At 40.5% G+C, this 20,250-nt stretch overlaps 1 pseudogene; it reads left to right on the top strand.

The window, feature by feature from the left end:
• Positions 1-827: 827 nt before the first annotated feature.
• LOC143661112 (POU domain, class 5, transcription factor 1 pseudogene) lies at positions 828-1,617 on the top strand (annotated as a pseudogene).
• The last annotated feature ends 18,633 nt before the right edge of the window (positions 1,618-20,250 follow it).

The raw sequence follows: 20,250 nt of genomic DNA on the forward strand, positions 1-20,250 counted from the left end.
GGTGTGGAGTCAATGGGAGCATACACTGATTCCTTTGAAGTTTTACTATTAAAATTCAAGACTAGGTTTTGAACCTCAAAAAGCCTTTATTTCTCAAGAAGCCCAACACTTGCCAATGTGAGCTTTGGTTTTCAAGCCAGTTTGCTTTGGCTTATGTGGCATAATTTTATTCTTGGCCTGGTGGCTTAGTCTCTTTCTCTCCCTCCCTCGCCATTTTGGCACGTCCGGTTCTTCTAAGCCTCTGAATTACAAGCCTCACCAGCGACTAGTGATGATGCAGCCTTGTCTCTCTAACCCTATTGGCCTTCTCATTAGTCCTCCACCTACCCAACATCCTCTGCTATGGGTACACTCAGGAACAGCATCTCTATGGTCACAGTCACTCATCCGTCCTCCCTGTGTGATTGGCTACCCTCCCCTGGAGGCCACACCCTAACTCCGCCTCTCCTCAAACTGTATATAATCCAGGGCTCGTCAAGCCTCGTGGTCTTTAGCTTCTGGCGGCCCTGGCATAAGCGTCTACCAACAATAAAGCTACCTCGCTTCATGCCTTAATTGACTCGGCCTCCAGTCCTTTAGACCCGCAGCGAGGTCTCCTGCGTGCGCCCCTTGGACCCAGACCCCCGGCTCGAGCCCCTTTTCTGCGTGTGGCAGTGTTGTCTAGCAAGCAGTGAGAAGCTGAGGAGTAGAGGGTCCCCGATAGTTTAGCGGTTGGGCCCAAACCGCAGGCTTAGGTTTAAAAGTCTGTTTTGAGCGTCATACTACCAGGCCCCTGGCTTGGGGCACCTTCCTTCCCCATGGTGGGGCATCTGGCTTTGGACTTCACCTTCTCATCCAGCAGGCCAGCAGAGGCAAGGAGGGCCAGAGCTGGGCTGAGAGAAAATCTGAGGGGGCCTCCCTGAGCTCCATGTGGCTCCCTCCTTGGTGCTATGAAGCTGGACAAGGAGAAACTGGAGCAAAACCCTGAGGAGTCCCAGGATATCAAAGCTCTACATAAAGAACTCTAGCAGTTTGCCAGCAGAAGAGGATCACTGTGGGTTACACCCAGGCTGATGTGGGGCTCATCCTGGCAGGTTCTCTTTGGTAAGGTGTTCAAGTAGATGGCCGTTGGCTGTTTTGAGGCCTTGCAGCTGAGTTTTAAGAACATATGTAAGCTGCAGAAACGGGTAGAGGAAGCTGACAACAATAAAAATCTTCAGGGGATAAGCAAAATGGAGATCCTCCTGCTGCAGAGCTGAAAGAGAAAATTGACCAACATTGAGAACCAAGTGGGAGGCAACCTGGAGAACATGTTCCTGCGGTGCCAGAAACCTACACTTCAGCAGATTGATCATGTTGCCAAGCAGCTCGGACTTGAAAAGGAAGTAGTTGGAGTGTGGTTCTGTACCAGTGCCAGAAGGGCAAACTGTCAAGGAGTAACTATTCTCAAGGAGAGGATTTTGAAGCTGCTGGGTCTCCTTTCCCAGGGGTCCCAGTGACCTTTCCTCTTGTGCCAGGGTCCCATTTTGGTACTCTACATTATGAGGGCCCTCACTTTATTACTCTGTGATCCTCATCCCTTTCCCTGGAGATGAAGCCATCTCCTCTGTCCAGGTCACCAGTCTGGGCTCTGCCTGATCTTTCCCTGCATAGGGTGGAGATGGGGCAGAGGAAAGGGGGGGGAAATGGGACCCTGGAGTTTGTTCCAAAGTCTTGGGGATTGAATTCTTCATTCACAAAGGATGAAATTGGGAGCATAAAGGGTGGGGACAGGGAGTTTTGGAGAAACCAGTTGAAGATTGGAAGGAAGGTGAAGTTCAGGGATGTTCCTGAGTTTGATCCCCACATCGCTCATCGTTTTGTTATTGATTAAATAAGCCTGGGACACAGTAAAAAAACAAAACAAAAAACAAAGCAACACAACAAAACAAAAAACTATTTTGAAACTGAAAAACTGAGAGTAGGCTATTTCTTTTTCTTTAAATTCATTTTTGTTTCTCAACTACTAAAGTAGTATCATGCAATGATTGGCTCGCTGTTTTTTTTTTTTTTTTTTAGCACATTTTTTTTTATTAATTAAAAAAAGAATTAACAAAACAATTAGAAATCATTCCAATCTACATGTACAATCAGTAATTCTTAATAACATCACATAGTTGCATATTCATCATTTCTTAGTACATTTGCATCGATTTAGAAAAAGAAATAAAAAGACAACAGAATAAGAATTAAAACAATAATAGAAAGAAAAAAAACAAAAAAAACAAAAACAAAAAACCTATACCTCACATGCAGCTTCATTCAGTGTTTTAACATAATTGCATTACAATTGGGTAGTATTGTGCTGTCCATTTCTGAGTTTTTATATCCAGTCCCGTTGTACAGTCTGTATCCCTTCATCTCCAATTATCCCTTCTCTCTTTTTTTTTTTTTTTAATTAACGGAAAAAAAGAAATTAACCCAACATTTAGAGATCATACCATTCTACACATGCAATCATTAATTCTTAACATCATCACATAGATGCATGATCATCATTTCTTAGTACATTTGCATCGGTTTAGAAGAACTAGCAACATAACCGAAAAAGATATAGAATGTTAATATAGAGAAAAAAATAAAAGTAATAATAGTAAAATCAAAACAAAACAACACAAAACAAAACAAAAACCTATAGCTCAGATGCAGCTTCATTCAGTGTTTTAACATGATTACTTTACAATTAGGTATTATTGTGCTGTCCATTTTTGAGTTTTTGTATCTAGTCCTGTTGCACAGTCTGTATCCCTGCAGCTTCAATTACCCATTGTCTTACCCTGTTTCTAACTCCTGCTGAACTCTGTTACCAATGACATATTTCAAGTTTATTCTCGAATGTCCGTTCACATCAGTGGGACCATACAGTATTTGTCCTTTAGTTTTTGGCTGGATTCACTCAGCATAATATTCTCTAGGTCCATCCATGTTATTACATGGTTCATAAGTTTATCTTGTCTTAAAGCTGCATAATATTCCATCGTATGTATATACCACAGTTTGTTTAGCCACTCTTCTGTTGATGGAGATTTTGGCTGTTTCCATCTCTTTGCAATTGTAAATAATGCTGCTATAAACATTGGTGTGCAAATGTCCATTTGTGTCTTTGCCCTTAAGTCCTTTGAGTAGATACCTAGCAATGGTATTGCTGGGTCGTATGGCAATTCTATATTCAGCTTTTTGAGGAACCGCCAAACTGCCTTCCACAGTGGTTGCACCCTTTGACATTCCCACCAACAGTGGATAAGTGTGCCTCTTTCTCCGCATCCTCTCCAGCACTTGTCATTTTCTGTTTTGTTGATAATGGCCATTCTGGTGGGTGTGAGATGATATCTCATGGTGGTTTTGATTTGCATTTCTCTAATGGCCAGGGACATTGAGCATCTCTTCATGTGCCTCTTGGCCATCCGTATTTCCTCTTCTGAGAGGTGTCTGTTCAAGTCTTTTTCCCATTTTGTAATTGGGTTGGCTGTCTTTTTGTTGTTGAGATGAACAATCTCTTTATAAATTCTGGATACTAGACCTTTATCTGATATATCATTTCCAAATATTGTCTCCCATTGTGAAGGCTGTCTTTCTACTTTCTTGATGAAGTTCTTTGATGCACAAAAGTGTTTAATTTTGAGGAGTTCCCATTTATTTATTTCCTTCTTCAGTGCTCTTGCTTTAGGTTTAAGGTCCATAAAACCGCCTCCAGTTGTAAGATCCATAAGATATCTCCCAACATTTTCCTCTAACTGTTTTATGGTCTTAGACCTAATGTTTAGATCTTTGATCCATTTTGAGTTAACTTTTGTATAGGGTGTGAGAGATGGGTCTTCTTTCATTCTTTTGCATATGGATATCCAGTTCTCTAGGCACCATTTATTGAAGAGACTGCTCTGTCCCAGGTGAGTTGGCTTGACTGCCTTATCAAAGATCAAATAGATGAGAGGGTCTATATCTGAGCACTCTATTCGATTCCATTGGTCGATATATCTATCTTTATGCCAATACCATGCTGTTTTGACCACTGTGGCTTCATAATATGCCTTAAAGTCAGGCAGCGCGAGACCTCCAGCTTCGTTTTTTTCCCTCAAGATGTTTTTAGCAATTCGGGGCACCCTGCCCTTCCAGATAAATTTGCTTATTGGTTTTTCTATTTCTGAAAAATAAGTTGTTGGGATTTTGATTGGTATTGCATTGAATCTGTAAATCAATTTAGGTAGGATTGACATCTTAACTATATTTAGTCTTCCAATCCATGAACACGGTATGCCCTTCCATCTATTTAGGTCTTCTGTGATTTCTTTTAGCAGTTTTTTGTAGTTTTCTTTATATAGGTTTTTTGTCTCTTTAGTTAAATTTATTCCTAGGTATTTTATTCTTTTAGTTGCAATTGTAAATGGGATTCGTTTCTTGATTTCCCCCTCAGCTTGTTCATTACTAGTGTATAGAAATGCTACAGATTTTTGAATGTTGATCTTGTAACCTGCTACTTTGCTGTACTCATTTATTAGCTCTAGTAGTTTTGTTGTGGATTTTTCCGGGTTTTCGACGTATAGTATCATATCGTCTGCAAACAGTGATAGTTTTACTTCTTCCTTTCCAATTTTGATGCCTTGTATTTCTTTTTCTTGTCTAATTGCTCTGGCTAGAACCTCCAACACAATGTTGAATAATAGTGGTGATAGTGGACATCCTTGTCTTGTTCCTGATCTTAGGGGGAAAGTTTTCAATTTTTCCCCATTGAGGATGATATTAGCTGTGGGTTTTTCATATATTCCCTCTATCATTTTAAGGAAGTTCCCTTGTATTCCTATCTTTTGAAGTGTTTTCAACAGGAAAGGATGTTGAATCTTGTCGAATGCCTTCTCTGCATCAATTGAGATGATCATGTGATTTTTCTGCTTTGATTTGTTGATATGGTGTATTACATTAATTGATTTTCTTATGTTGAACCATCCTTGCATACCTGGGATGAATCCTACTTGGTCATGATGTATAATTCTTTTAATGTGCTGTTGGATACGATTTGCTAGAATTTTATTGAGGATTTTTGCATCTGTATTCATTAGAGAGATTGGTCTGTAGTTTTCTTTTTTTGTAATATCTTTGCCTGGTTTTGGTATGAGGGTGATGTTGGCTTCATAGAATGAATTAGGTAGTTTTCCCTCCACTTCGATTTTTTTGAAGAGTTTGAAGAGAATTGGTACTAATTCTTTCTGGAACGTTTGGTAGAATTCACATGTGAAGCCATCTGGTCCTGGACTTTTCTTTTTAGGAAGCTTTTGAATGACTAATTCAATTTCTTTACTTGTGATTGGTTTGTTGAGGTCATCTATGTCTTCTTGAGTCAAAGTTGGTTGTTCATGTCTTTCCAGGAACCCGTCCATTTCCTCTAAATTGTTGTATTTATTAGCGTAAAGTTGTTCATAGTATCCTGTTATTACCTCCTTTATTTCTGTGAGGTCAGTAGTTATGTCTCCTCTTCCATTTCTGATCTTATTTATTTGCATCCTCTCTCTTCTTCTTTTTGTCAATCTTGCTAAGGGCCCATCAATCTTATTGATTTTCTCATAGAACCAACTTCTGGCCTTATTGATATTCTCTATTGTTTTCATGTTTTCAATTTCATTTATTTGTGCTCTAATCTTTGTTATTTCTTTCCTTTTGCTTGCTTTGGGGTTAGCTTGCTGTTCTTTCTCCAGTTCTTCCAAATGGATAGTTAATTCCTGAATTTTTGCCTTTTCTTCTTTTCTGATATAGGCATTTAGAGCAATAAATTTCCCTCTTAGCACTGCCTTTGCTGCGTCCCATAAGTTTTGATATGTTATGTTTTCATTTTCATTCGCCTCGAGGTATTTGCTAATTTCCCTTGCAATTTCTTCTTTGACCCAGTCATTGTTTAGGAGTGTGTTGTTGAGCCTCCACGTATTTGTGAATTTTCTGGCACTCTGCCTATTATTGATTTCCAACATCATTCCTTTATGGTCCGAGAAAGTGTTGTGTAAGATTTCAATCTTTTTAAATTTGTTAAGACTTGCTTTGTGACCCAGCATATGGTCTATCTTTGAGAATGATCCATGAGCACTTGAGAAAAAGGTGTATCCTGCTGTTGTGGGATGTAATGTCCTATAAATGTCTATTAAGTCTAGTTCATTTATAGTAATATTCAGATTCTCTATTTCTTTGTTGATCCTCTGTCTAGATGTTCTGTCCCTTGATGAGAGTGGTGAGTTGAAGTCTCCAACTATTATGGTATATGAGTCTATTTCCCTTTTCAATATTTGCAGTATATTCCTCACGTATTTTGGGGCATTCTGATTCGGTGCGTAAATATTTATGATTGTTATGTCTTCTTGTTTAATTGTTCCTTTTATTAGTATATAGTGTCCTTCTTTGTCTCTTTTAACTGTTTTACATTTGAAGTCTAATTTGTTGGATATTAGTATAGCCACTCCTGCTCTTTTCTGGTTGTTATTTGCATGAAATATCTTTTCCCAACCTTTCACTTTCAACCTATGTTTATCTTTGGGTCTAAGATGTGTTTCCTGTAGACAGCATATAGAAGGATCCTGTTTTTTAATCCATCCTGCCAATCTATGTCTTTTGATTGGGGAATTCAGTCCATTGACATTTAGTGTTATTACTGTTTGGATAATATTTTCCTCTACCATTTTGCCTTTTGTATTATATATATCATATCTGATTTTCCTTCTTTCTACACTCTTTTCCATATCTCTCTCTTCTGTCTTTTTGTATCTGACTCTAGTGCTCCCTTTAGTATTTCTTGCAGAGCTGGTCTCTTGGTCACAAATTCTTTCAGTGACTTTTTGTCTGAGAATGTTTTAATTTCTCCCTCATTTTTGAAGGATAATTTTGCTGGATATAGGAGTCTTGGTTGGCAGTTTTTCTCTTTTAGTATTTTAAATATATCATCCCACTGTCTTCTAGCTTCCATGGTTTCTGCTGAGAAATCTACACAAAATCTTATTGGGTTTCCCTTGTATGTAATGGATTGTTTTTCTCTTGCTGCTTTCAAGATCTTCTCTTTCTCTTTGACCTCTGACATTCTAACTAGTAAGTGTCTTGGAGAACGCCTATTTGGGTCTAATCTCTTTGGGGTGCGCTGCACTTCTTGGATCTGTAATTTTAGGTCTTTCATAAGAGTTGGGAAATTTTCAGTGATAATTTCTTCCATTAGTTTTTCTCCTCCTTTTCCCTTCTCTTCTCCTTCTGGGACACCCACAACACGTATATTTGTGCGGTTCATATTGTCCTTGAGTTCCCTGATACCCTGTTCAAATTTTTCCATTCTTTTCCCTATAGTTTCTGTTTCTTTTTGGAATTCAGATGTTCCATCCTCCAAATCACTAATTCTATCTTCTGTCTCTTTAAATCTATCATTGTAGCTATCCATTATTTTTTCTATGTTTGCTACTTTATCCTTCACTTCCATAAGTTCTGCGATTTGTTTTTTCAGTTTTTCTATTTCTTCTTTATGTTCAGCCCATGTCCTCTTCATGTCCTCCCTCAATTTATCGATTTCATTTTTGAAGAGGTTTTCCATTTCTGTTCGTATATTCAGCATTAGTTGTCTCAGCTCTTGTGTCTCATTTGAGCTATTGGTTTGTTCCTTTGACTGAGCCATATTCTCAATCTTTTGAGCGTGGACAGTTATCTTCTGCTGCTGGCGTCTGGGCATTTATTCAGATTTCTCTTGGTGTTGGACCCAGCAAGGTTGTAATATTTTTCTGTGAAATCTCTGGGTTCTGTTTTTCTTATCCTGCCCAGTAGGTGGCGCTCGTGGCACCCGTTTGTCTGCGGGTCCCACCAGTAAAAGGTGCTGTGGGACCTTAAACTTTGGAAAACTCTCGCCGTCCTGGGGGTTCGCTAGCCGAAACGGCTTGAGCCGGCCCGGGGTCCGAACGCAGGGGGGGTTGCTGGTCGCTGCAGCCAGGGAAAGAGCCCGTCCGAATTTCCTAGTCGGCCCTGGGCAACAAGCGTGGCGGGAGGGCGCCAGCGGCAGCGGCCCGCCCGAGAGAGTGCACGTTCCCCGGGAGTCACGGGTTTGGAAGGGGCCTCCCCCACCCGTCACCGTTCTCCGCGGCCTGGGGGTTTCCGATCCAATTCTCTCAGTTGGTCCGGGGGCTGCGCGTGGTGTGGGCGCCAGCCGTCTTTGTTTCAGGGGACCGCCTCTCCAATTCTCCCAGCCGGCCCGGGAAGGGGGAAGGGAGTAACTCCGGCCGCTTGCCACCCCGCCCGGTAAGGCCCGCGCGCCTCGGCGATCTCACCCGAGCTGCTTCTCTCAGCCAGCCAGCCGTTCCAGGATGGGGTACGCTGTCTTTTTTATCTCTGTTGTGGCTTTGGGCGCTTTCTGTATCGTTTCTACTCCCCTAGTAGGTGTCCTGGAGAAGAAACTAAGATCCGCGCGTCTTACTAAGCCGCCATCTTCCAGGAAGTTCCTGGCTCGCTGTTTTGAAGGAAGGAGAAGTCTAAAATCAGGGCGTCATCAAGGTGAGGCTTTTTCCCGGAAGCTGTGCGTTCAGGGGCTGGCTGCCTGCTATCCTAGGTCTGGAGCTTTTCTTTTACATGGCAATGCACGTGGCGGCCACTCCTGGCTCCCCAGTGTCATGGACTTCCACCTTCTGGCTGCTCCTGGTGGCTTTCTCTCTGTGTCTGAATTTCATTCTGCTTATAAAAGACTCTAGTAATAGAATTAAGACCCACTCATATTTAATTAGGCCTCACCTTAACTGAAGTAACATCATCAAAAGGTCCTATCTACAGTGGGTTCACGCCATAAGAATGGATTAAGTTTAAGAACATGTTTTCTAAAAAGAAAATGTAATAAACAGCATCTCTGCCCTCCTGTAGCTTACACTCTAGATGGAGTATAAAAAACAAACATAAGTCAATAGAGTATCAGGAAAGTTAAGATACTAAATTCTATGAGAAAAAGTTATCCATAATATTACTCAAAATCATGCTGTATTTTACCTGGCCATATTTGTACCAAGATTTTTGATGTAGCTTTTTGTTTGTTCTAAAATGTTCTTTTTTGTTTGTTCTTAAATTTCTTTCTTATAATGAGAAGAAATATACATATAAAGTTATATGCCAATGATATTTCTAGTTCATAACATATACTTAATGAATAAAATCCATTTTTCTTGAAAATATTCTTGGAGTTATCCGACTTCCTGTCCTAATTTGAATGGATTGCTTTTTTTTAGGCCTACTATACAACTGTTAGAGATTTCTTTTTTTTTAAAAAAAAAATTAACACAACATTTAGAAATCATTCCATTCTACATATGAGATTTCTTTTTAATGTTCTTTGGATATTGGATCTTGTGCCTTGTCTTCCCCCTTCTTCAATTATTATTTTGATGGAGTACTTGTTCCAGTTTTTGTTGGTTTTTATTTTGTTTAGGAAAGCTGATGGGAAATAAAATTCCTGAATCCTTAAAATATATATATATATATATGTTTTCTGGGGTACATAGGGAACTCCAAGCCACAATGGCATCCTTGCTATAAAAATTGTCTTCCTATTATAGAGCACTAGACACCTGCCTTGTATGGTGAGGGTTGGAAATGAGAAAATGTGGGATAGGAAAGTGTGCTGGTTTGAATCTTCTATACCCCAGAAAAGCCATGTTCTTTAATTCTGATTCAATATTGCTGGGTGGGATCTTTCTGATTAAGTAGTTTCTGTGGAAATGTGACCTACCCAATTGTGGATGGGACCTTTTGATTAGATGGTTTCCATGGAAATGTGTCTCCACCCATTCAAGGACTCCAGTAAGCAATCTGGAGTCCTTGAACAAGGGAACCAGTTTGGAAAAAGCTTGCCCGTGGGGAAACTGAAACAAGAGGCCAAAGGACCAGCAGATGTTAGCCACATACCTTCTCAGGTGAAAGAGGTGTTTTAGACCCATTGGCCTTCATTGAATCAAGGTATCTTTCCCTGGATGCCTTAGTTTGCACGTTTTTATGGCCATAGAATTGTAAACTTAATAAATTCCCTTTATAAAAGCCAACCCACTTCTGGTATATTGCATTCCAGTAGCTTTAACAAACTAAAACAGGAAGGATTTTGTTTAAGAAATTAATCTACCACAGAAACCTTCTTTGATGTCAGGACCAGATTAGGTTCTGCTTTTATAGGCTGAAATTGCATGCTGAAGGGACTGTATCTTTATCATTGGAAGATATATGTGCCCCAATTAAACTCTGAGCTGCCCCAGAGATCTTGGACCATGTTTATCTTTTTCATCAACAAAATCTGAGTTTCAAGCATAAGACTTGCCAGGGAAAAGTTGTGCCATAAATTCTCATTGAATAGTTGGTTAACTGGAGAGAGGAGATCAGTCTGGCAACAGGAAGGTTTTAGTACTAATGGGCAGAGGGAGACTGAATAGACAAAGTTGGGAAATGACTTTTAAACTATTCCTCTTGATTAGAGTAGTGATGCATGCAGGTTCACTACAGGCTTGAATGTTGCATTGGTCCAGAATCTTTGTGTGCTTTCAAGAAGACATTGTATTTATTTGTGAATTTCCAAAGAAAAAAATTCACCAGACAATGTGAAATAAGCAAGGATGACTCTATTAAAGTCATTCAAGAGAGAGACCAGAGGACTTTTATAATATATATAGAAAGAGACCAGTAGGCTATCACAGTAGGGGAGTGAAAGAAGGCTCAACTCTGCTGATGCAGAGGGAATGTAAGGATTGGGTTGAGCGAATGGAAGAGTCCTGAAGGAGTACAAGCAATGGGGTATAACCATTACATGATGCCATCTCTTGAGTTTACTGTCAAAGGCAGGTGGAGCATATTCTATCTACGTTCATAAGGGTCCAGGTGACAGAGGTTAGGGTCCTGGAGACAAGGAAACACTTGTCTAAGGTTTAGTCAAGCTAAGGAGAAGTTAAAGCCATCTGGTTCAATATTACGATGGGTAAGGATTTCTTAACCTACAGTGTTTCCTGGATCACAGAGTTTAGTTAAAATTCGACACTGTCAGAATGGGTTCTGAGATAGTAGCAATGTGCGTGTCATACAGAACAATAGGAAAATACCTCATTGGCTTGTAGTTCATTACTGTTTACATCTACCTGGAAGCCTCTTTACTCAGTTCCTTCTCCCAACCTGCTCCCCCACTCCCCTCCCCCAAACATAGGAGTGTAGTTCTGGCTCACTAAGGAGGGGGCTCTATGTTGTCATGGTGAGAACAGAGCTTTGTCGAGTTCTCTATTCATGCTCCAAACTGGGGTCAGAGGTACCCTGCCGAAGAAGCAGGCTTGCATGAAGCACACAAATAAGTTAAAAATAAAGGGGCAATTCACTTTCTCATTTTATCAGGTTGTCAGGAAATTTGTGTGTCATATGTGTTTTCATAGTTTGAAAAGTATATCTGAATCTTTCTTGTCAGAATAGATTATTTTGGGATTTTAAAAGCAATATGCTCAATCAGGGAGCAAAACTGGAAATTCCTGACTTGAAAGCAGATGGTGAGATTTCGTACTCATTTGGCTCCCAGGGAATCCTGGCCCGTTGCTGGTGCTGCAGAGGAGGGTTAATGTCATTAGAGTCGCTGAGTCAATTTATCATCCACAGAGAAGGACACAAGAGGCAAATTTAAAAGGGCCTAGTTAAATCTGTGCATGAGTCAAGGGAAACTCCAGAGGTTGGAGGCATGGCATTGACACTGGAGCTCAGTGTTGGAGACAGCACCTTCCTTAATGGATTCAGAGATCAGGAGATACCCTCCAAGACCAGTGACCCAGCCTTCTTATTTTACAGATGAGGATGTGAGACCCAGGAGGTGAATTGATTTGCTCAAGGTGGCACAGTTAATTACTGGTAGTGTTGTGAGATGGGTACCTAAATCAGTGATTTGCAAACTTTAATATTTATACACATTACCTGGGATCTTTTAAAAACACAGACTCTGATTCAGGAGGTCTGAGACATGGCCAGAGAATCTGTATTTAACATACCCCTCGGTGGTACTGATACTCCTGGTCACTGGACAACGCTGTGAATAGCAAGGATCTAAACCCAAACCATTCCTGGGTACCTCCTTCCGAGAGGATGCTGGGTGAAGGCAGCCAAAGATGCCCAGGAACACTGATCCAGTGTGGGCGCTCACTGGGGCATGCTGAGGTAAGGAAACTAAGTAGAGGGTGTCCTGTATGGGAAGCAAGATCTGGTTTATAGGGCTCTGACTGATCAGTTCATTTTTCCTTCTTTCATCTCTGACTCTGTCACTTGCTTCTCTTATGGGAAAGGGTTTGGGAAGATAGGATACCTGTTAGTATAAGGAAAAATGATGAAAGACATGGCAAAACAAAACACAAACAACTAGGATACTTGTTATCCTAGTCTTAGTTTGCCAGGGTTTGGTTTGCAAGGGTTGTTGGAACAAAGTCCCAAGGACTAGTTGGCTTAAATGGCAGGGATTTATTGTCTCACAGTTCTGGAAGCCGGGGGTCTAAAATCAAGGTGTTGGCCTAAGTAGGCTCTCTGTGAAGTTGGTAGCATTCTGGTGGTGGTTTGCTGGTCAACCTCTGCCTCTGCCACATGGCAATCTCTTTCCTCTGTATGCTCCTGTGCCCATTTTTTTCTTTGCTTATAAGGACTACAGTCATATTGGATTCAGTTTGGCCTCAGTGTCACTAATGGGATCTTTGAAGATCTATTTACAAATAAATTCTCATTCAGAGGTCCTGTGGTTAGGACTTGACCGTGTTTTTGTGGAATCCATGGTCCAATTGATAACGCGTGGAGTGCTAGGTGTTGTTTAGTGCATGCATCTAGATTTTCTGATTGTAGAATGGTCTGTACCTTTCATTGTCTGAAAGCTGTGCTGTTGTTTTTCTTTTTTAATTGTAGAAAGCAAAGAGTAATCGAATGATTCTTTGTATTAGAAATGCGAGTAAAATTTGTCCCATGGGAGTCAATTGATTGTTGCCGTGTGGGTATTGACCAACCTATATTTGTAAATTCATTTCAGCATTCCTGATTGCCTATATATGTGTACGTTCTTTTACTTCTCTTTTGAAGTAATTGTAATATCTTGCTAATTCCCTCATTAATTAATAAGTTAAATGTTTGACACATGTTCATTTTATATTTGTACAAGAGTTATCATTTTAGCTTAAAAAAATCCTTTGAAAATTGTTTTGATTATCTGGTCAACTAACTTCTTCCAAAGAGGCAACATTGAATTTGCTCTTTAATGTGAGAATTTAGGATCCTAATTTTAGACATTTATGTAACACATAAAGTCATCCTATCTTGTGGAGTATCAGAAGACCCTGAGCTAGTGATACGGTAACTAAAGCTCAGGTAATTGAAAAGACTTATTCAGGGACACACAGCTAGGATGTGGTAAGCCACAGACTATCTGTATTTTCTTGTGATACTTTTTAGTTATCTGTGTAGTTTGATGATCCAGCCTTATACTATTGCCCCAATCAGTGAGTTGGTCAAAGGTAGGAGAAGCAACATGTGGGAAGGGTTCTGTTGGAATTGGGGCTTTTTGCCTGTTTGATGTACCCTTCTGGACTGGATTAAAGGAAAATGTGAAGATTCGTGCCTTGCCATGGGTGGGGCTTGTTCTTTTATTTCCCACCTCAGACCTGTGGCCCACAAAGGTACAGAGGGTTTCTCTGCAGCTAAAGGGCTCAATACCACTGCAAGTGAGCATGGCTGTAGTGAGAATGGTGTTAACGACAAAAATCGTTGGACTGAGCACCGGATTTTTTGTTGTTGTTGTTTGTACTATTCTTTATTTGGTCCTTTACATGCAGTTTTTTTAAAAATTTTTTTATTTTATGTTTTTAAATACCAAAAACACCTAACAAACACAAACATTCCTGTGCTGATCATTCCGTTCTACACATACAGTTTTTTAAAAAAATATTTTTATTGAGAAATCTTCACACCAATACAGTCCATCCATGGTATACAATCAATGGCTCACAATATCATCACATAATTGTATGTTCATTGCCATTATCAGTTTTAGAACATTTGCATCACTCCAGAAGAAGAAATAAAAAGTAAAAAGAAAAAACTCATACATCCCATTGCCTTTATCCCTCCCTCTTACTAACCACTTGTGTTTCAATCTACCCAGTTTTTTTTACCCTTTATCCCCCCATTATTTATTTTTTATCCTTATTTTTTCTTTTACGTATCTGTCCATACCCTGGATAAAAGGAGCATTAGGCACAAGGTTTTCACAATCACACAGTCATTTTGCAAAAGCTGTATTGTTATACAATCATCTTTAAGAATCAAGGCTACTGGAACACAGATCAACAGTTTCAGTTACTTCCCTCCACTCACTCCAATATACATAAACTATAAAGGGATATTTATATAATGCATATGAATAACCTCCAGGATAACCTCTCAATTCTGTTTGAAATCTCTCAGCTACTGAAATTTTACTTTGTCTCATTTCTTTCTTCCCTCTTTTGGTCAAGAAGGCTTTCTCAGTTCCATGATGCTCAGTCCCGACTCATCCTGAAAGTCCTGTCCCACATTGCCAGGGAGATTTATACCCCTGGGAGTCATGTCCCACAGTGGGGAGGGCAGTGAGCTCACCTGCTGAGTTGACTTAGAGAGAGAGGCTATGTCTGAATAACAAAAGAGGTTCTCTAGGGGGTGATTCTTAGGCATAGTTATAATGGGCTTAAATTTCTCCTTTGCAGGAATCAATTTCATAGGGTCCAGCCCCAAGATTGAGGCATCAACCTATTGAATTGGTTGTCCCCACTGCTTGTGAGAATATCAGGAATTCCCCAGATGGGGAAGTTGAATATTTCCTTCTTTCTCCCCAGCCCCTCAAGGGAACTTTGCAAATAATTTTTGATTCTCTGCCCTAATTACTCTGGGATATATCAGGGCATCACACTAACTTACACAAACCAACAGGATCTCATGCTTTATTCAAGATTCTATGTAGTTATTTATGGTAAGCACCTGATTTGGAGTCAGAACTAAGTTTAGATTTTGCTCTGTTGTTTACAAATTGTGTACTCTTGGCAAACAATTACTTAATCTCCCTGAAACTAAGGTGGGTTTTTTTTGTTTTTTCTTTCTGTAATCTGTAAAATGGGATAGCATCTGTCAGAATAATTGCAAGGAATTCATAGGGTAACATATAAAAAGTACCTTGCACAGCATAGCTCCTAGTCAATATTCATCAGATGTTAGTTCTTTCCCCTCACCTTCTCTTTACTTTTGCCATGAAATGTATTCATTTACATTCAACTCTGTTTCCTCAAAAGAGAGTTAACTGCTCAGTGATATTTACTGAACACATATCCACTCAGCTTTGTGGTAGGGACTATGGGATATACATAAATAAAGATATTCCCATCCTAATTTTCAAAGAATGCACAGTCTGGTTAGAGAGAGGGTAATGACAGATCCTGGAAAAATAAAGACATGCGTGTAGTAAGGGTTTAGAAATGTGGGGTACAAGTGAGGGTTGGCAAAGGTGGTTGTGGGCCTGGTATCCACCAGGTGAGGTGGTGGTTGTGGGGAGAGGAATAAAGTGATGTGCTGTGCGAGTTCTGGCAGTTGCCCTCTAGAGCTTCTTTCATGGGGCTCTGTTCATTGCTGTTGAGCTTGCTGCATCTCTCCTCGAGGTTAGAGGCACTGCAAGCTGCTCTGATGCTGATTCATATGATGCCATGGAGGGATTGTGAAGAGGATGCTGCTGCAGTGGGAGAGGTGACAAGTTAAATGACCTGTGGAGGCAGCGTCTCCAGATTCCTGCACGCCATGCTTCCTTCTCTGAGTGTCTGCACTTCTGATTGCTTTGAACAGGCAGATGTTATCTGTAATTTTTCATCATAAGTCCCTTTAATTATCTCTTTTTTGCTCTCTGGGGCCTCAATTTAATGAAAAGGTATGATTTTTGACTGCTGAAAAATTGAGCTTTGCTGCTCTAGTCAATATTTTTCATTACCATTGTCATTTCTAGACAAGCCTCTTGATAATGGGATTGCGTATGAGCCCTTTATGAGGACTTTGACAAACCCTCATTCAAACCAAAGCAATTTCAGTGGCTCAGGGATTGGCTGCTGTGGGCTTGGGGAAAAAGGGATGGGGGCACGCTTCCTTTTTATTGAAGCATAACTGTTGGGGGTTCGTGTCAGGGCAGGTATAGAGGGCATCAGAAACATAGGAGTATTCATCAGTGATTGAAGCTGGAGTCACCGAACCTGGAGCAAGGGCAGATAGGAAACATGCAGGAGCCACCTGGGAGGGGAGATGAGAGGACATTGAAATGAGATGCAGAACACCACTGACTGATATGTGATATTAACAACAGAGCCAGGCCAGCTACCAACCCCTAGAGTGACCAAGATGATAATGAAAACTAAAAATAACAGCTATCCTTGCTTAGTGTTTTTTTTCAAGAGAGAAAGAGTTTGTTGCTAAGCATAAAGTGGGAGATCAGATGGCCTTTCAGCCTAAAACTCTGTCTCAGAGTCTAAGGAGCTCAGGGTTTTTATGGATTCAAACGAGGGGAGATGGGGTTGTTACTATCACATAACAAGTTATAGAAAAGGGCTGGCACTAGGCTAGACTAACCATCACAATAGAACTCGCTCAGTGTTTCACATACATCATTTCATTTTTTTCCCTCATGATAGCTCAGAAAGGTCAATATTATGAATCTGATTTTGCGGTCCTGGGATTAAAATCCTGGTCTTCCTGGGCCAAAGGCTCAGCTCTCTCCAACGTTGCACTGCCACTCTAAGAAGACATCTTATAAGTAGAAGGATCTTAGCTTGAGGCTAAACAAATTTTTTTTTTCATCCTGAGAGTTAGCTATCCTGAGTTCTAAGGATTGGTGAGTAGGCCTACCAAAATTCTATATTCAAGAGGGATCACAGAGCCTCTGGGAAAGACCTCAGTGAAATAGAGAGAGAATAGAGACCTGCCAGCCAGGGTTGGGGGTCTCCCAGCTAAGTTAGAGGGTTGATTTTTTTTAGCGTAGCTCACGTGGCCTTTCAAGGCATCCTCTGGGTGTTAGGAAGACGGAGCTAACAAGTAAAGACTGAGTGAGGTGTGCTACCCAGATCACCACATGTCATTGGGGCAAATTCTCAGGGACATAACTAGCAAAAAGCAAGTGAAGTTTAGGGAGTGAGTGTCCTCTCCCCTTTTTTGGATAGAATGGCAGGACTGCAGAGGATTCAGAGTATCAGTAAATTCTTCCAAGAGGAGAGACAGTTCTTTCCATATCTGGACTGGCCACTTCTATCACAGAAATCAGGCAAATATCAACCAAAAGAAGGCTTCGGTGGACACCAGCGGGGACAGAAGGATCCTTGGCAATGTAGAAATTTGCTAGGCCTTGTGAGGAAAAATCATGTATGACTTTGAAATGGGAGACAGAAAAAGACTGAACAGGTTCACCAGGTGCTGTAAAGTGTCCCCTTCTGGTTATCTGATTTTATAGGGGTCTGCATCTTTCAATGAATTTGCATCTTTTAGCAAATTCATTTCAGCATTCTCTGAACCATATGTAACATCTTACTGGTTCCCTCATTAATTAATGGATTAAATAAAACTTTGAACATGTTTATTTTATATTTGTATGGGAGTTAAGATTTTACTTAATTGTTGTTTTAAAACTTATTCTCTGATAGCTTCTTTTCAATATTTAGCTAACATGTCCATATCTCACTTGCAATGAGGCAAAACTTATTCATGAAGAAAAGTCCCAGCCTTTCCTTTATCCAGTCTGGTGAGGGTTTGGAGGGTGGTCTGTCTTTGTTTCATTTCTTCTCCTCTGTCTTTTTCTAGGCAGGGTTCTGCCTCTGCTGGGTAGGTTTTGCAGACTTTTGTGATGCGGTTAGGTGGAGAAGTGAAGGAAATAAGAGGCTTGGTATGGAGCTGGGGGAAGAGTTTTTTTGAGAGGTTTGGATTAGAGAGACACTGTAAGAACTGCAGACATGAGGAAAGTGGGTGGGAGAGGAAAGAGAGCCTCATGAAAACTAGATATCCCCAGCCACAATGTTTGATAAACACCAGTAAAGTTATTTTGAAAATAGATTTTGGTTTACTGGGTTATGTCTTTTTGACTGATCCTTCTCTGAAAGGTCTTTTTGAGCGGTGATTTTATAGGATTTTACACCAACAAACTTGCTGTTGATCATGATAATTCTTGATATGGCATTGCACTTCAGCATGCATGAGCATTTTTAAAAAGGAAAATTGGTCCTACTTTGAGTTTGAGTTACAGGGGTGAAGTCTTGGTAAAAACCAGAAAACAGAACCATATTGTTTCTCTCTTTAGTTTTTTAATTCTTAATTTCCCATTTTCTTCTCACTTCTAATAGTGATGCCAGCTGCTATGGCAATGCAGCAATAAATTCCACATTTTTCCTATTGCTTGAAATCCATGTAATTTCTGATTTTACTGAATGCATCTTCCTTGATATGGACCAGAGAAACAATTTTGTCCTTTTTCTTGGACTAACAAAGGACAAGCAATCAGGGCCAATATTTCTTGAAGACTTCCAGCTGTGTGGAAAATACAACCCAAATAAAAAATTGGGCTGACCCAATTGATCCAAACAGAAAAACTTATAGGAATGCTGGGATGAGTGATCCAAGATCTACATGTCACTTCCCCATCTGAGTGCCAGCCTCTGTCCTCTTTGACTATATATTGACTGCCACATGTTCAACCCTTGACAAATAACTGTACAGCAAAGGCAGGAAAAGAGGCTAACAGCTGTTGGAAGCAGCTCAAGGTGGGACCTATATCTAACTATCAAAATTGGCATTCCTGTTGTGACATATCCTTTTGTTGTAATTGATTATATAAATGATTAGTTAGTTGGGTAAATTACTCTCCCTAGACCTCAGTTTCTTTATCTGCACAATGAATGGGCTGGACTAGGAAGTTTTTTGGCTCTTTTTGTACTTTAAGTGTCCTTGGTGACGAAGGTCTTCGTCCATCTCCCCATCATGCAGAGTCCACTGGGATTTGGGCCTTGGCATTGAATCCCCTGTTTTATCAACTGAACGTGAACAGTCCTCCCTCCTTGAACATTTTGGTGAATCATGGTTTGTCTGTAAAGGATACACACTGCCCACCTCTCTCCTGGCCCCTTAATAGAAATGTGGGTGCACATAAACAAAGGGGTCAGGATCAGTAGAAATCTAGTTAAATGATGGCAACTGGTAGGAGCAGTCATTGGGGCAGGTTGACACTAGTCAGATTCCCAGTTATGGAGATAGTTTGAGAACTTTTGGTTGGGAATTTCAAAGAACCCAACGAATAGGTCATTGGACACCTGGGGATGGGAGAGGAGATGCCCCGGAGGGTGCAGAAAGAAGACACACAGAAATGTTGATGGCAAGTTTCTCTGGCCTCCTGTCTTGCTGAAGGACAATGTCAACTGGGAACTAATGACCTAGGACCTGTCTCAATCTCCTCAGATCAGCTCTACCCACCTGAACTCTGGGGGTAAGACCAGCTTCTGGTCACTTCTCTTTTCCTTGCCATTTCTTCCTTTTCTTTCCTCCTACTCCTTCTTTTTTTTGTGTGTGTGTGTGTGCTGTATGGCAGGGGTCACATTTCATTCTATTTCCGTGTGAGTGTCTCACTATTGCAGTACAGTTTGCTGAATTTTTTGTTTGTCTGTTTTTCCTTTCTTTTGTTTGCTTGCTTGTTTGTTTTTGAGAAGTGCATGGGCCAGGAATTGAACCTGGGTCTCCCGCATGGCAGGTGCGAATTCTACCACAGAACTATCTTTGCACCCCCCTTGCTATCTCGTTACCAAGGACACTTAAAGTACAAAAAGAGCCAGAAAACTATGCTCTGTGGTGGTCACTGAAAAATATCACCAAGGCATTGTGATGTGCAAATGTTGTTTGAAAATTAACACTTATTTTCTGTTGATAAAAGAATTGTCTTTCTTTAATTATTGTTCCATCATCTCCATTCACAAAAGGGCTTAGGTTTTGAAGAGCACTCACATAATTGCCTGCCCTGGTAATAAAAAGGTCATATTCTCTTCTGTTGTGATGGCAATAGGGCATTATAGGAATTTCAGCTCCCTCTGGCCTTTCCACCTGAGGTGTGTCTACTGGGGGAGGAATTCTGGATGTGGCTGTCTTTGCCCATTTTCTAAAATTAAATTCTCCTGAAAATTTGCTCCAAATAATTTAGAAGGGTCAAAATCCTGTACTAACTGATAG

This window comes from Tamandua tetradactyla, chromosome 17 (assembly GCF_023851605.1).
Source record: "Tamandua tetradactyla isolate mTamTet1 chromosome 17, mTamTet1.pri, whole genome shotgun sequence".
Classification (NCBI taxonomy): Eukaryota; Metazoa; Chordata; class Mammalia; order Pilosa; family Myrmecophagidae; genus Tamandua; species Tamandua tetradactyla.